The sequence below is a fragment of the Puma concolor genome, chromosome D2, assembly GCF_028749965.1.
Source record: "Puma concolor isolate L17-30 chromosome D2, mPumCon1.1.hap2, whole genome shotgun sequence".
Taxonomy (NCBI): domain Eukaryota; kingdom Metazoa; phylum Chordata; class Mammalia; order Carnivora; family Felidae; genus Puma; species Puma concolor.
The window spans coordinates 40194036-40209943 of record NC_141677.1 but is presented as its reverse complement, the minus strand read 5'-3'; the positions used below and the strand labels follow the sequence as shown (position 1 = coordinate 40209943).

Here is a 15908-nt window from a genome sequence, read left to right as displayed (position 1 = left end):
GGCTCTGAGCTGTCAGCACAGATCCTGACGCGGGGCTCGAACCCTCGAACTGAGAGATCATGACCTGAGCCGAAGTCGGACGCCCAACCAGCTGAGCCACCCAGGTGCCCCGGGAGTTATCTACTAAAGCTAAAAATATGCTTTCCTATGAGCCGGAAATTCCAGTCCTAGGCATGTCTCCAGGAGAAAAGAGTATGTGAGTCTATGCAAATACTTTATAGGACTGTTCATAAAAGCTTCAAACTGGAAACCACCCAAATGCCCACTAACAGTAAAATAGATACATACGCTGTGGTACATCCACAGTGGAACACCACTTAGCAAGACAAACGGAACAGACTGCTGATGCTGACAGCAGCCTGGGTGAATCTCACAGATGGTTCCATGAGCAGAAAACGCCAGAGTGTACACTGTATGATTCCATCTGTAAGACGTACAAGAGCGCGGGGCGCCTGGGTGGCGCAGTCGGTTGAGCGTCCGACTTCAGCCAGGTCACGATCTCGCGGTCCGTGAGTTCGAGCCCCTCGTCGGGCTCTGGGCTGATGGCTCAGAGCCTGGAGCCGGTTTCCGATTCTGTGTCTCCCTCTCTCTCTGCCCCTCCCCCGTTCATGCTCTGTCTTTCTCTGTCCCAAAAAATAAAATAAAAAACGTTGGAAAAAAAAAATTTAAAAAAAATAAAAAAAGAAGTACAAGAGCGGGTAAAACTAATCTATGGTCAGAGAAGTCAGAATAGTGGTGATTTTCAGGGGTGGGGGTGGAGGGAAGGGCGTAGTCTCCTGGAGTTCTGGAAATGCTCTGTATCTTGTTCTCAGTGGTGGTTATGTGTGCAAAATTCATCACACTCTGTATTGATGATGTGTGAAGTCATTATGCTTTTATAGTATACGTTTGTGGTATCCAAAACATCCGAAAAAATTCATCCGAGTTTGCTCATTCTGGAAGAATTCAGTGCACCGGCATGGGAGTGGGGTCAAGGGAGGAGCCTAAAGGGGAGCACTACCATGGCCCTTCCGAGATACCCAGTTCTTGGGACTCGGTATAAAACATTTCAGAGGAATTTCTTGTTAACGACCGGTCTTTGACCGGGACAGGGATCCAGATCAGATACCAAAGAGAGGATGCGCCTATGGGGAGGTCCACCGGGTAGGGTAGGTGACGACAACGTGACACATATCTGGGACTTTCCTGCTAGCTCTGCCCCAGGCCACTGCACACCTCACCTGCTGAGACAAACAGAGGGAGCTGGCTGGGGGTTTCTGTGCCTCTCTGCCCCAATTCTGAGGGGAGGGTAATTCCTTATGAGTTTCCCACCCGGGCCTCTGGGATGGAAGGGTCTTTGTGGTGCCAGCAGGGGCCTACCCAGCGAAATCAGAAGTGCGTTGCCTTGAGCTACTCCCTTGCCCTCCCGGGGCCTCTCCTCTGTTACGCGGGAGGTTGGGTGATACCTCCCAGGTGGTTTTTTTTTTTTTTTTTTTTAATGTTTATTTATTTTTGAGAGAAAGAGAGAGAGAGAGAGAGAGAGAGAGAGAGAGAGAGAGAAATCATAAGCAGGGAAGGGGCAGAGAGAGAGGGAGACACAGAATCTGAAGTAGCTCCAGACTCCGAGGTGTCAGCCCAGAGCCCGACGCGGGGCTCGAACCCACGAACCGTGAGATCATGACCTGAGCTGAATGAAGCCAGACGCTCAACTGACTGAGCCACCCAGGTGCCCCCTCCCAGGTGGTTCTTACGGGAGGGCCCCCAACCACGCAGGAGGTGAGGCGGCTTGCCAGGCCCGCGCCCTTCTGCCAGAGAGGAGCGCGCACAGCTGGAAAGCCTGCTCCGCTCTGCTGACCTCACAGAGCTGGTCACCTGTGCTGCTGCTCCCATGAGTCAGGAAGCATCACAAGACACGCTTGACACAGGTGACAGGGCAGGATGCTCCCAACACCCAGAAGTGGAACAGCCTGGGGAGGAAGGCCACAGGGAGGAGCGGGCACAGGTTGAGGGCTAACCCGTCACAGGAGCAGAGAGAAGTCACCTCGCCTTCCTCCTCTCCCCACGGTCCCCGCTCCTGCCGATCAGGAGTGCCGTCTCCTTAGCATCCTGCTCATCTACTGTCCCTCCCCATTCTGCGTCCCCTGCCCTACGTCCAGGCCACAGCCCTGCCTCAGAGGCTGCAGGAGGCCCCTCCATGTGCTCTAGGAGCACCTTGGTCCTTCTCCCTCAGGCTTTTGGGGCATGCTCCCCCATCCCTGGCTTTATTCAAGCAGAACTGACATTCAATTAGACGCACAGACCTTAAGAGTAGAGTATAAAGAGGGTTTTGTTTTTAAAGTTTATATTTATTTTGAAAGAGCACAAGTGAGCAGGAAAGGAGGAGAGAGAGGGAGAGAGAATCCCGAGCAGGCTCCACTCTGTCAGCGCAGAGCCTGACGTGGGGCTCGATACCATGAACCTCGAGATCATAACCTGAGCCCAAATCATTGGATGCCTAATGGACTGAGACACCCAGGTGCCCCGAGTGTAAAGAGGGTTTGTTTTGTTTTATTTCACATGAGCTGATTCAAATATCCTCAAACCTCTTCTTGTCCAACGTTTGTTTTAACCTACTACCGAGACTTGACATCCTTTGCTATGAAATCTTCCTTACATTTTTTCCATTTTTTCCTTTATTCCAGAACCTCAAGAACTTTTTGGATCCTGATTTTTATTTAACCTTTTGGCCCCCTTCACCCATTTCTCCCACCCCTACCCCCAACGTCTGGCAACTACCAATCCACTCTCTGAATCACAGAGTGTTTGTTTGTTTGAGATTCTGCATATAAGTGAGATCGTATAGTCTCTGTTTTTCTCTGTTGGACTTATTTCACTTAGCATAATGCCCTTGAGGTCCACCCATGTTGTCACAAATGGCAAGAGTTCCTTCTTTTTTATGGCTGAGTAGTATTCCATTGTATACATGTATCACATTTTTTTAATCCATTCATCCATTGATGGCTATTTAGGCTGTTTCTATATTTTGGCTATTGTAAATAATGCTGTAATGAACATAGGGCACATATATCTTTTTGACTTAATGGTTTTGTTTTCTTCAGATGCATACCCGAAGTGGAATGGTTGGAACATATGGTCATTCTATTTCCAGTTCTTTGAGGAACCTCCATACTGTTTTTCACAGTGGCTACACTAATTTACATTCCTACCAATGGTGCACAAGGGCTCCCTCTTCTCCACATCCTTGCCAACACTTGTTACCTCTTGTCTTTTTGATAATAGTCATTCTAACAGGTGCAAGGTGATATCTCGTTGGAGTTTTGAATTGTATTTCCCCGATGATGAATGTTGTTGAGCACCTTTTCATGTACCTGTTGGCCATCTGGATGTGACTTTGAAGAGTTTTGACAAATGTGTATCCCTGTGTAACCAACACCCCAATCAAGGTATAAAGCATTTCCATCGCCCTGCAAAGTTCTCTTGTACCCCCTTCAAAGCACCTATGTCTCACCTACAATAACCTCTGTTCTGACTTCTCCCACGGATAAGTTTTGTGGGTCTTGAATTTCACACACAAAAATGGACTTTCATAGTAATGATACAGTATGTAATCCTTTCTTTATGTCTGGCTTCTTTCACCCGGCATAATATTTTCCACTCTCATCCATCTTGTGTGACTTGTTGGATAAGATTCCGTTTTATGAAAAAGGCTCAGTTTACTTATCCATTCTCCAATTGATGGACAGGGAGGTTGTTTACAGGTTTTACTATTATGAAAAAATACTGCAGGTGTTTGTTTTGACATGTATTTGCATTTCTCTTGTGGAAATACCTACAAGTTAAGTTGCTCAGGTATGTAGTAGATGTATGTTTATAAGAAATGCTAAACTTACCCAAAGTGGTTGTACCATTACAGACTCCCACCAATAATGTACAAGAGTTCCAGTTGCTCCGCATCCATGTTAACATTTGATGTTGTTAGTCTTGTAATTTTAGCCATAGAGGAATCTTTTAATATTTTTTAATTAAAAAAATTATTTGTCTATCTATCTATCTATCTATCTATCTATCTATCATCTATCAATCATCTATCTATATCTCTATTTTAGATTGAGAGAAGGGGGGAGGGAGTGGGGTAGAGGGGCAGAGAGAGAGAGGGAGAGAGAGAGAGAGAGAGAGAATCCCAAGCAGCCTCCACACTCAGCACAGAGCCTGATGTGGGGATCTATCCCACAATTTTGGGATCATGACCTGAGCTGAAATCGAGAGTCAGACACTCAACCACCTGAGGCACCTAGACTCCCCCATAGAAAATCTTTTTAAAAACCACATGTTCATCAGGTGATGAATGGGCAAACTCAATGTAATGGATCCATACATTAGAATATTGTTCAGCAATAAAAAGAATTCAAGTACCAACGCATGCTACAACACAGATGAATCTTTGAAACGTTATGCTAAGTAAAAGAAGCCAGCCGCCAATGACTACCTAGTGTGTGATTTTCTTTATATGAAATGCCCAGACTAGGCAAATTTATAGAGACAGAAAGTATATTAACGCTTGCCTGGGGCTGGGGGGTATGGGAGGGTCGAGGGATGATAGCTAATGGGCATGGGGTTTCTTTTTGGGGGTAATGAAAATGTTCTAAAACCAACTGTGGTGATTCACAACTCTGAATATATTAAAAACCACTGAATTGCACACTTTAAATGGGTGGGTTGTATGGTTTGTGTCTCTGTAAAGTTGTTTAAAAAACTCAACCATATTTAATTAGGCAGTTACCCTCTGTAGCTCCCAGTGTCCTCAAGGTAAAGACCCGGAGTCATCATTTCCCTCTTCTATAGGCACGGTGAGAATTCTTCCATTTCCAGAAACGCTGGGTACCGGCATGCACCTGAGTGTTTGCATGTACTGTTTCTTCTTCCTGAACTGTTGTTCCACGTCACTTCTGACTCATTCTTTGTGGTTCGCTCACCTGACAGCCTTCTCCTACCTCTCTTCTGTTCGTTCATTCATTCATGCATTCACTGACGTAATTATTAGGCATCTGCTGTATACCAAGGTTCTGTTCTGGGCACTGGGGACGCAGCAGCAAACAAAATGGACTGCATCCCTCATGGAGCTTATATGGCTATGTGTATAAACAAATATTAATTGGGCGCTTGGTAAAGGTGAAGCTTGTGCCCAGCCCCTGCCCTGCTGGCTTTCTTGACATTTCCATAGTGCCATATACCCTTCTGTTTGAACACTAACCCCTCTGGACCTTCACAAGATGAGGGTGCGTCTGCCTTCCCAACAAGCTTGGAGGCTCCATGGGGTGGGAACCTGGGACCAGCTCTCCTGACGTCAGAGCAAGGATGATGCCTCCTCCACGTGCACTTCCCTCCATAGCTTACAGAACACGTGTGCAGCCCTGCCCTTCTCTGCCCCCTCACTTGCCCTGAACTTCAAGTGGGGAGTCGTGAATGGGGTGCCCACTACCTGGATCAGGTAACTGAGGTCCTGGAGAATGTCTGCAATGCACAAGGTCTCACGGCCGTCTATAATACTTTGACAGCTGGTTTCTCTCTCTCTCTCTCTCTCTCTCTCTCTCTCTCTCTCTCTCTCTGCCCTGGGAAGGTTCTTTGTGGTCTGGTCAGCTCTGAAGGCTTTGGCTTGGAGTCCCCACACCACGAAGGGATTCCAGGTCCAATCAACATCATGGAGGAGGGGCTGGCCCTGTGAGTCACTATCTGTAGGCATTTGTGTCACTCCAGCTGGGTCGGCATGTGGCAGGGTTGGGTATCACCTGAGCCTCCTTCCCGGCCCTCAGCCTGACTCAGGTGAGTCACAAACACCTGAGCATGAGGTTGTCCTCTGGGCTTCCTCTCCCAGGAGATATGCACTTTACAAGGAAAGCCACAGAGGAGGAGACTGGAAGTATGCCTCCTTCACGGTGTGATTAACGCTCACATGTGGATCATGGCTCAGAATACCCTTCACAGTGACATCTTCTTCACGGCCCTCTGGATACTTGGCTACAGCAGGGGCTGGCCTGGGTCTTCAGAAGGCAGTGTGGGGTATCTGAGACCTCTATGTGACCTCCGTCCTTGGATCTTTCCAGGCACCCAAGGGTTGGTGGGCTTGTCCGCCTGGGGTCCTGTCACCATCCCTGTTTCTCCTGCTGTGGCAAGAGGTAAGGGAGCTCCCATACCTGGGACTCCTGAACCTGGAAAAAAGGGACTCGTGGGATATGTTCCCGTTTCTCCATCTGCACACCACTGGGGGCAGGTGCCCTGCTCACTTAAGAGGTCACATTGATGAAGAAGCCACCGCCGCCCCACAGTCCTTGCACTACTCAGGATCCCAGGGGTCCTGTTTGGATTGGCCCTGGCGGTCATGCGTGGGGAGGATGGCGAAGGGTTACCCCCATCCCTCCGTTCTCCAAGCCCGTGTTCTTCTAAAATAGAAATCCAGCACACCTGCATGGAAAAGATGAATTCCCTCCATGCTGTTGGCTTGATGACCTGTGGCTACGTGCAAACTAGGCCCACACAGCAGCTCCAGTAATAGCCACCACTGGTTGTGCTCATGGATCTGGGAGTTGACTGGACCCAGCTATGCGGTTCTCTCTCGGAGTCTTCTGCGGACTCAGCCAGGTGGTGACTGAGCAGCGGTCATCTTGAAGACTTCCTTACTCCCATGGCTGGTGCCGAAGCTGCAAAGACAGACAGGTGGGGCTGGAACAGCCAGGACTCTGTGGGCATCTCTCGATTTCTCTGTGGGACTCCATGTGGCCGTTCCACACGGCAGCTTCCGAGAGCTGGACTTTCTTCATGGTAGCTGAAGGCTCCCGAAGCTGTAAGACACATCCACATCTCTCCACTTGACATAGACTCAACCTTTTTCCTGATAGTCACCTTGATGTTGATTGATGCATAGAGGGCTCTCACTCCTCCCTGCTCCGACTGCATTGCAATGTATCTCTTCTGTTAGCTTGACAATGACAACAAAGGGCATCCTGTCCAAATCATATCACTTCCATTGCCAAGTTTCTTCCCAGACCACAGAACTGGTGCGGAGACATCTGTGCCTGAAGACATGCGTGCATGCCTTCACACACACACACACACACACACACACACACACACACACACCAGACTTTGTCTGGCCTCCCACAATTTTCCCCTTGCTACCAACTCTCTGACTTCCTTTGGAGGAGATCTTTTTCCTTCTACGGCTTCTGTCTTTGTGGATCAATATGTCTAGATGCCTGAGCCCCACTGTGTAAGCCAGGGGTCTGTAAATATTTTTTAAAGGGCCAGTCAATAAATATTTTAGGTTTTGAAAGGGGCCGAGAGGCAAAATCGAGACTATGATGTAAGTACTTATGTAATCATTTAAAATGTAACCGCTAAGAAATGTGAAAGCCGTTTTCAGCGTACAGGATCTGAAAACAAGAACCTGGTTGGGATTTGGCTCTGGACTCACAGTTTATGAACTCCTGGTATAAACTGATGGGGTCCCCGAGGCACCTTCTACTAGAATCTTCCTCAGAGGCCTGTGTAGAGGGAAGCGGGGAATAGTTTTGCCTGTGCCTTCAGCTTGACCAAGAACTAGATGTTCTCTAGCAGGATGTGATACCAGGACAGGAAACAAAAAGCCACAGGAATTCATTCACTCTTTCCTATAGCTGTGCCTGATAAGCTGTGCTACCAGTTCCTGCTCCCGAAGCCTGTCTGGAGTGGTGTTCCTGCCTGTTACAAGCTCATTTTCCATTCCTCCTTCCCAGCCTCTCCACCCTCCTCTCCGCCCCACCCCCCCCCCCCATCCTACCAACAAATGCCCTTATCCTTCTGTTAGGGTAATCGGCGTTGGTTTCTGCTGCTGGTACCCAAAGCTCACTCACTCACATATACACTAGTTGTCTTACTTTGTCGAGCCGCAATGGAATCTTCTAAGCATGCAGTCTGGATGCAGGAACTCAGAAAAGCCTAGGATGTTGGACCCCACGATCCTCGGCCCTGAGATGGTTGCTATGATCCCAGGCTCTGAGACTCTACCCAGGTTGACTTTGGAGTTTCTAAGTCCCCAGGTCCTCTCTCCCGTGGACCCCAGGAGACTCACCCTTCTTGGGGTGGGGTGGCGTAGCTGGGGGGAGGGATGGCTGGCACCAGCCCTGCCCAAGTCCATATCTCTCTCAGGGCCCCTTCATAAATTAATCCTGCAGCAATTATAGGTTTTGGTTTAGGTCATTCCAAAAGGAAGAGCTTGCATTTGTCAGGCTGTTTCTCCAGAAGCTGCAGTGGTGGCTGGCGGAGACCCAATTCAAATTAGCTTAGAGAAGAGGAGAACCACCGGCTCATGTAACCGAGGAAGTCATGGGTGTGACTGGGAAATACGAGAGCCATCCTCGTTCTCTCGGTCATTTTTCTCTGTTCCTCTGCATGGCAGGCTCACGGTCCCTCACCTGCAGTCTTCCTTCTCCATGTGGCCTGAGACATGACGGCCAGATACTTTCAGACTCACACCCCCAGAACTTTATGGTCAGAGGAAAAGAGTTTCTCCATTCTAGCACCAGAATGGAAAAACCAAGGAAGGATTCTGATCGCTCCCGCGTGGTTCTGGGCCCGCCCCGAGACCAGTCATGACAGATTGGAAAGTAGGGCTGTTGTGAACTTCCATGGAACCATGTAGCAAAACCTGGCTGTGGTAGATTGCAGTTGTCCGCCCTGCAATCGCCTCCCTCTATTCACACCTCCTGCGACGTGACATTGAAGTTCTCTTCGTCAGGAGGCGGAGTCTGTTTTCCCATGCCCTGAATCGGGGCTGCCCTTGTGACTTGTTTCGACAAAAGGAATGAGGTAGAAGTAATATTGTCCCCATTCTGAGCTTTAAGAAGTCTTGCGGACTTCCTGTTCATCTCACATAATCCGCCACGGCCATTTGAACAAGCCCAGGCTAGCCCGATGGGCCATGAGACACACATGGCCCAGTTACCCCATCACCCCAGTTGACTGCAAGCCAACTACCAGACATGCGAGCGAGGCCATCCTCAACCAACCTGCTCGCTGACTGCAGATACGTGAGCAAGCCAACTGAGATTAGAACCCGGCCAAGATCAGCAGAACTGCTCCTCAACCCACAGGCTCATGGGAAAAATATGTAGTTGTTTTAGGCTATGAATAATAAAGAGCTGTTTGTTATGCAGCGGAGGTTGATACAGTGACTGAGGGTTCATCAAACCCATGGGTACTGACGCAACCCTGCCTTCTAGTCCACGTGACTGGTCCAGGGAGTGGGCACAGAGCCCAGCTGACCAAGCAGAATCCTTCCCTAGGATTCTCTCTTAGGTTGAGTTTGTTCAGATCTTTGCCTTCTCTCTGAACTCCTTCCTGCTACCTTGGCAGTTAGGTATAACCATGCGATTGAGTACCGATCAGTAGAATGTGGGCCTGGCCCGCAAACTCACTCCCTGTGGGACACCCCTGTCCTTTCCCATCTGCCAGCCTAATTCAGAGAGCTCCAAGACTGAAAGAGGACAGAATTACAAGAGGAGAAGAGCCTGAGTTCTTGAGTGACCACACAGATGGCACCCAACCAGAAATACCCACACCGAGCTATGACGTGGGCGTTATATTAAGCCACTAATTGTGTGGTGTTTATCTATTACAGCAGCATAGCTCAGCTCACATATCAGAAAGGGGCAGAAAGAGGAACAGAATGATTCCCCAAAATAAGCTGGTACTGTGCCCAGAAGGGAGGGGTGTTTGCTGCAAGGCAGGACATTAAACGTCCTCTCCAAGGAGCCAGGAACCACCTCGAATGTCAGGCTACAAAACCAACCTAAAGAGAGATGCTGGGGTGCTTCCAAGGGCAGTGTGTGCAGGTTTATGTGTTAGTTGTCTCGCCAGTTCTGGCTGGTCTTTCCTGCCTCGTGGGGACGACACTGGGCCGGGAGAAAGGACCCCTGGTCGGACCTCAGAGCCTCTCAAGCCCACGAAAGCTGAGACCTTATCGTTGCCCGACACGGATTCTCATTGTAACAGGTGTCTGTTTAGTTAAAAGCTAGAAATCTCCCTTTGGTCTAGTGGCAGGGGTCAGAAGACTTAACTTTTGATATCAGACAATTCATAAGAAGGTACAAGGAATTCATGCAGTCTGGAGGGGAGGGATTAAGTTCCAGGCAAAGATGGGGCCTAACAACAGACAGCCTTTATAAGCCGGAAGAGTTCAGAGAGGAGGCCAGGCTTCCAGCCCAACTGGGGCCGCAGGCGGCCACCCCGCAGCCTTTTCATCTCAGGCCAAATTCTTGAGCAAAGGAGGTAATGTGATGGGTCACTGGCCAGCTAATCCTTTGGGTTGTGTGTCTATCTTGGTCTAGCTGGCTGAGAGAGAGGGGGGTTTGGTCGTGTGGGCCAAACACGGCCACCCTTCAGTCGCAGCCAGGGAAAGAAGGGAAGGGTAGGCAAAAGTCTAGCGTGACGTTCAGAGACAGGGGACAGTCATCGGCAGAGATATGGAAGGGAGAAACAGGGTGGTATGCAATGATGGCTAAGGAGAGAGTGAAGTTCAGGGCTGCGATGGTGGGAGACGGGACCAGTCTTGAGATCTGCAGACCATGGGTACCTCTGAAGGGCTTATAAGCAGGAATGGGTCTCTCCAGGAGATCTAGAAGTACAGAACATGGGGTTAAACCTTGCCCTCTGGAGTCCCACAGCTCTGGGGTTGCATCTCAGTCCTGCCACTTAGACCAGCATATGGCCCCGGGTCAAGGTCAAGGACTAAGGGCCATTGAGTCAGATGCAGCCCACCTTGGGCTTTATTTGGACCACACGGCATCTTTGCATATTTTTGTTTGCTTGTTGACATTAAAAAAAATCTGCATTTCCAGAGTCTCTTGGAAAATTCGAAAATCAGCCAACAACTGGGTTGGCACCTTGACCTGGCAGCAAACACCTAGAGAAGCAGACACCCCTTGGTCACCGCTGATGCTTGCTGGCTGTCCACAATCTCTACCTTCTCCCAACTGTCTGCCCGATACTGATGCCCGGGCACATCGTGCCTCAGCAGCAACTTTCACTCTTGCTTTCTTACAGTGAGAAATAATTCTCTGTATCCATGTGTAGGCAGAGCAATGGCATCCAAAGATGTCCATGCTCTAATGCCTGCAATCTGTGAATATGTCACAGTACACGGCAAAGGGCAATTAAAGTTACAGATGTAATTAAGGTTGCCTATCACCTGACCTTGAGAAGGCGGAATGATCCCAGCTGGTCCTTAAATGTGGAATATGGGGCAGAAGAGTCAGTGTCAGAGGGACGAGAAGTGACAAAGACTTCACTGGCCGTGGAAGGAAGGGGCCATGAGCCAGGGAACATGGGCGGCCTCTGAAAACTGGAAAAGGCAAGAAAATGGATTCTTCCCTAGGGTCTCCCTAAGGAAGCCCTAGAGGCTTTTACCCTCGTGAGAACCATCTGGTACTTCTGGCCTTCAGGAATGGAATATAATACATTGGTGTTGTTTTTTTTTATTTTTTTTATTTTTATTTATTTATTTATTTTTCAACGTTTACTTATTTTTGGGACAGAGAGAGACAGAGCATGAACGGGCGAGGGACAGAGAGAGAGGGAGACACAGAATCGGAAACAGGCTCCAGGCTCTGAGCCATCAGCCCAGAGCCCGACGCGGGGCTCGAACTCACGGACCACGAGATCGTGACCTGGCTGAAGTCGGACGCTTAACCGACTGCGCCACCCAGGCGCCCCAATACATTGGTGTTGTTTTAAGTCACTAAGTTTGGGGTAACTGTGTACAGAAACATTAGAAGACTACTACACCATGTCTCGTACCAAAATGAACATTAAGCCAAGAGGGTGCTGTCTTGGGGGAACAAGGGGAGAGAGCATATGTCTTAATGAAAGTGAGGAATATTTCCGTGTATTTGTACCTTACACCTGACCTTTCCCTGTCTGGTGCTATAGACATTAGGGTTTGGAACATCCTCTCCCAGTAAGTTACTTGTCTGTTCCTCACTCCTCTCTTCTATGAAATGGCGTGGCCTTGTGGTTGTGCTGCAATGAAAACACAGAATTAAACAAATAACGCAATTAGTATAGTACCGGACAGGTAGCAAATGTTCAGTAAATGGCTGTACAATTAGCAGCAGTAGCTAGTCATGTAAGGGTGGATGTACGAGGCGGAAAAGGCTAGTTTTTTGCTGCAGTAAGAAATGAACACTCGGGGCACCCGGGTGACTCAGTCAGTTAAGCGTCTGACTCTTGATTTTGGCTCAGGTCTTGATCTCACTGTTCATGAGATAGAGCCCCGGGTCGGGGTCTGCAATGACGGTGAGGAACCTGCTTGGGATTCTCTCTCCCTCTCTCTCTCTCTCCCTCTCTGCCCCTCCACGAGTGCGTTCTCTCTCTCAAAATAAATACATAATCTTTTGAAAAAAAGAAATTAAAAAAAAAAAAACTAAAAAAAAAAAAAAAAGGAAAGTGACACTTAAATGTCACTAGCTTAATAAAGATTTTTTTTTTCTTTTTAACTCAAGCTACATTGCCACCATAGATCAGTGGGATGCTTGGCTCCAGAAACCATTCAGGGACTCAGGCTCATAGAGGCTCTGCCATCCTGCAACTGTACTCTTTAAAACACGTAGCCTCCTTGTCACATGGCAGGGACAGGCGTATTGGGGATCCTCACAATGGTAACTAAATGCTGTGGCCTAGAGGTGACCCACACTATGGAGGCTCATAACCCATTTCCCAGAATTGTTCACATGGGCCCCGCCTATAAGGAATGGGGATGTGTAATCATTCCAGGTGCCCAGAAGCTTAGGGGAACCAAATTTGAGTGAGTGACAGAAGTCTGTGTCACAATGGATCTGAAGAGAACAACACTGGGGGCAAAGAGACAGGGGAGAGAGTGGCGAATTGTCCAGATGGGAACTGACAGTGGTCTTGAATGACAGTAACAGCATTAGGGATGGAAATAAGACGTCGGACTGGATAGATATTTAAGGAGGCAAGTCATTAGTGCTTTAAAACTTAGGAAGATACATGAATATAATATCTGAATGAGAAAATAAAAAAGAAAGAAATTGGAAATGTATAAATCAGGGGATGCAGGTGTCAGTTTTCATACATTAAAAAAAAAAAAAAAACCACCATCATGTTTTTTTCTTCTAAACCTGAGTCACAAATTTTGCCTAGTGTAATCTTAGCCAAATTCAGAAGTGGTCTTGATAGTCTCTTTAATAATAATAGACACAGTGGGGTCCTGCGAATGAGGTTCTAGTAACCTGCTATCACTTTGAAATTATTTAAACTTGTCACTAGATTATGAGAAATGATAAAATACGGCAAATCTCAGTTGAAAAGCAGATAGGTAACATGTATATTTTTAAGATATTATTGATGCGTTTGCTTCCATTGAAGACAGGAAAGTAAAATGATAATAGATTCTGCTTGGGGTATAAATGAAATATTTAAGTTTAAAATAATGTAAGTTTTATGATACCTATTTGTCAGGTTTTCAACATTTTTCGACTACTTCAACGTTGTTGGAAAAATGAACTATTAAAAATTAATAAAAGCATGCATGAACTGCAAAAAAGCTTGGTTATTAAGGTCATAGGAGAGGTTGAGATGCACACAGAGAAATTGCAGACTAAGACAACTAAGACAAGGGGGCAAGACCAATATTTAGAGAATGCGAGAACAAAGAGCTGTTGCCTTGAATGGGGCTCTCCGGAAGCAGAGTCTGAGACCCAGATTCTTGTGAAGTTGATGGATTGTGGGCTGGCTCTTCTGAAACCACCCGTAAGAGGGGGGTGGCGCAGGGAGAGGACCCTCTTGGCTTGATCCCAGAGCGAGGGCTTCAGAGCATGAGCGCATCACAGAGTAGTCTCTCCTGAAGGAAGGGGGCTGGCATTCATTTCATACTCTGCGTTGGTCATTGTGGGCTGCCGGCTGCCCCCAAGGGGGTGCAACTTCCCAGATGATGCAGCTCCTGCCTCCTCAGGGCCATTCTCTAGAGAAAGGGTCCATACTCCCACAGCTGGGGGAGGGGTGCCTGGGCCCAGCAGAGGGGATCTGGGTGGAGCATTGGTGTTCATACAGTCCTCCCCTTGCCCCGCTCAGATCCACTTGCTTCTCACATTGAGTTTAATCTGTCTGCCTGCTGGCAGACACGGGGTGGTCATTGTTTTGCCATGTGCAGTGTGACCTGGAGAGTAGCAGCCCATTCTCCCAGGATGCCACCCCTTTGGTACCTCAGCTGCATCTCGAAGAGGCCATTTTACCATCCATGAGATCGGCATGGTGCACCCTGTGGTAGGGCCAGTGGAACCTATCAGAATGTATCCACGGGCACACCGCCTTTCTGTAAGTAGGCTCTCTCTGTCTGTAGTGGTGTTGTATGGGAGCCCGTGTCCGTGAGCTTTCAGACAGTGGCGGCGACCTAAGGCTCCATAAGAAGGAGAGGCAGACCCATTCTCAGACTAGGCATCGATCCTGGACAGAGTGGACCACTGCCCTTTCTAGGGTGGAAGAGGTCCTAGGTGATAAACTTGCCACCGAGGGGCTAGCTGGTCTCCTCACGGGGTGTTCACGTCTCAGGGGGTCGGCACGGTCTCTGCTGATGACAGGTTGGAATTCAGCCAGGGCAGCAGCTGGATCAGCTTTCGAGAGAGGAAACCCAAGCTGGTGGGCTCACGTGTAACTTGATCTCTGTCTCCAAGACACTCTGGTCCTGAGCCCAGATTGTGCAAGCCTAGGTGGGGGGAGAGGGGTTAGAACAGAGACTGGCTGACGTCCGCTGGCCCAGTTGTCTCGCCTCCATGGTTGTCTGCTGTTACCTGCGGCGGAGGCTCTCTGGTGCACGTAAAAATGTGCTACGTGGATCCTCACGCTTCTTGCCCGCTTCCATAGGCCTAACCTCCCGCCTCCTCCCCCGCGCTCCCTGTCCCTGGTAGTCCAATCTTGCTCTTTCCACACCCTTAACCAACTGGTTAAGCCACTTGCCACTGCCCAGGAGTATGTATCTGTCCCCCTTTTCAGGTCACTTCTCTCTCCATGCAAAATAGATGGCCAGGTGTCCTGCCCAGGTCCCTGCCTAGTGGAAGGATTCCCTTCCGCCTCGGTCTTTCCATCTCGAGTGGGGCTCCACTTGTGGCTTTCACCCACACCCCAAGGTGTCTCATCTGTGAACCAAGTTCAGCAATTTTCCTTCTCTGCCAGCTGGTTATAATAGACCCTCCAAGTGGCAATAGACATTTGGCACAGGTGGTACGACCGTCCCCGTCCCAAGTCTTGAGGTCTCACTCCTCCCCTGTGAGGGGCCTGATTTTGGCATGGGACGTCTGGCCAAAGCACGGAGTGCTTTCTGAACTTCTCGGACCCCTATGGTGAGGTCCTCACCTGATTTGCACTCCAGCTGCAGGAGATACGTGCTTCGATGCTTCCTTCCTTCAGTGTTTTCCTCGGACTCTCACTTTGTTTTGGTTATTTATTTATTTTTAACATTTATTTATTTTTGAGACAGAGAAAGACAGAACATGAACGGGGGAGGGTCAGAGAGAGAGGGAGACACAGAATCTGAAACAGGCTCCAGGCTCTGAGCGGTCAGCACAGAGCCCAAGGCGGGGCTCGAACTCACGGACCGTGAGATCATGACCTGAGCCGAAGTCGGACGCTTAACCAACTGAACCGCCCAGGCGCCCCTCACACTTTGTTTTAAATGGCCAAGTAAGACATTTGAGAATGCAATTTCCTTTCTTGAGTCGATGGCACTTAGCAATGGCCGCTCCATTCCATAGGCTTAATGCTTACTCTTTCCTCTTAACTCCCAAATGCCAGATTGCCCCAGATGGTGCAGCCCCCTTACCAGTTTTCTGCAGGTGGAAGTCATAGCGAATCATGGCTGTCCCATGCCCGTGCTATCCCCG

At 48.8% G+C, this 15908-nt stretch overlaps 1 long non-coding RNA gene across 1 annotated transcript; it reads right to left on the bottom strand.

Annotated features, from left to right (window-relative positions):
- Positions 1 to 13340: 13340 nt before the first annotated feature.
- LOC147576012 (uncharacterized) lies at positions 13341 to 15455 on the bottom strand. Its single transcript, XR_015241667.1, has 2 exons — positions 15382 to 15455; positions 13341 to 14734 (listed from the first exon to the last, which is right to left on the bottom strand). It is a non-coding gene; the product is annotated as an uncharacterized LOC147576012 (long non-coding RNA).
- Between the last annotated feature and the right edge of the window lie 453 nt (positions 15456 to 15908).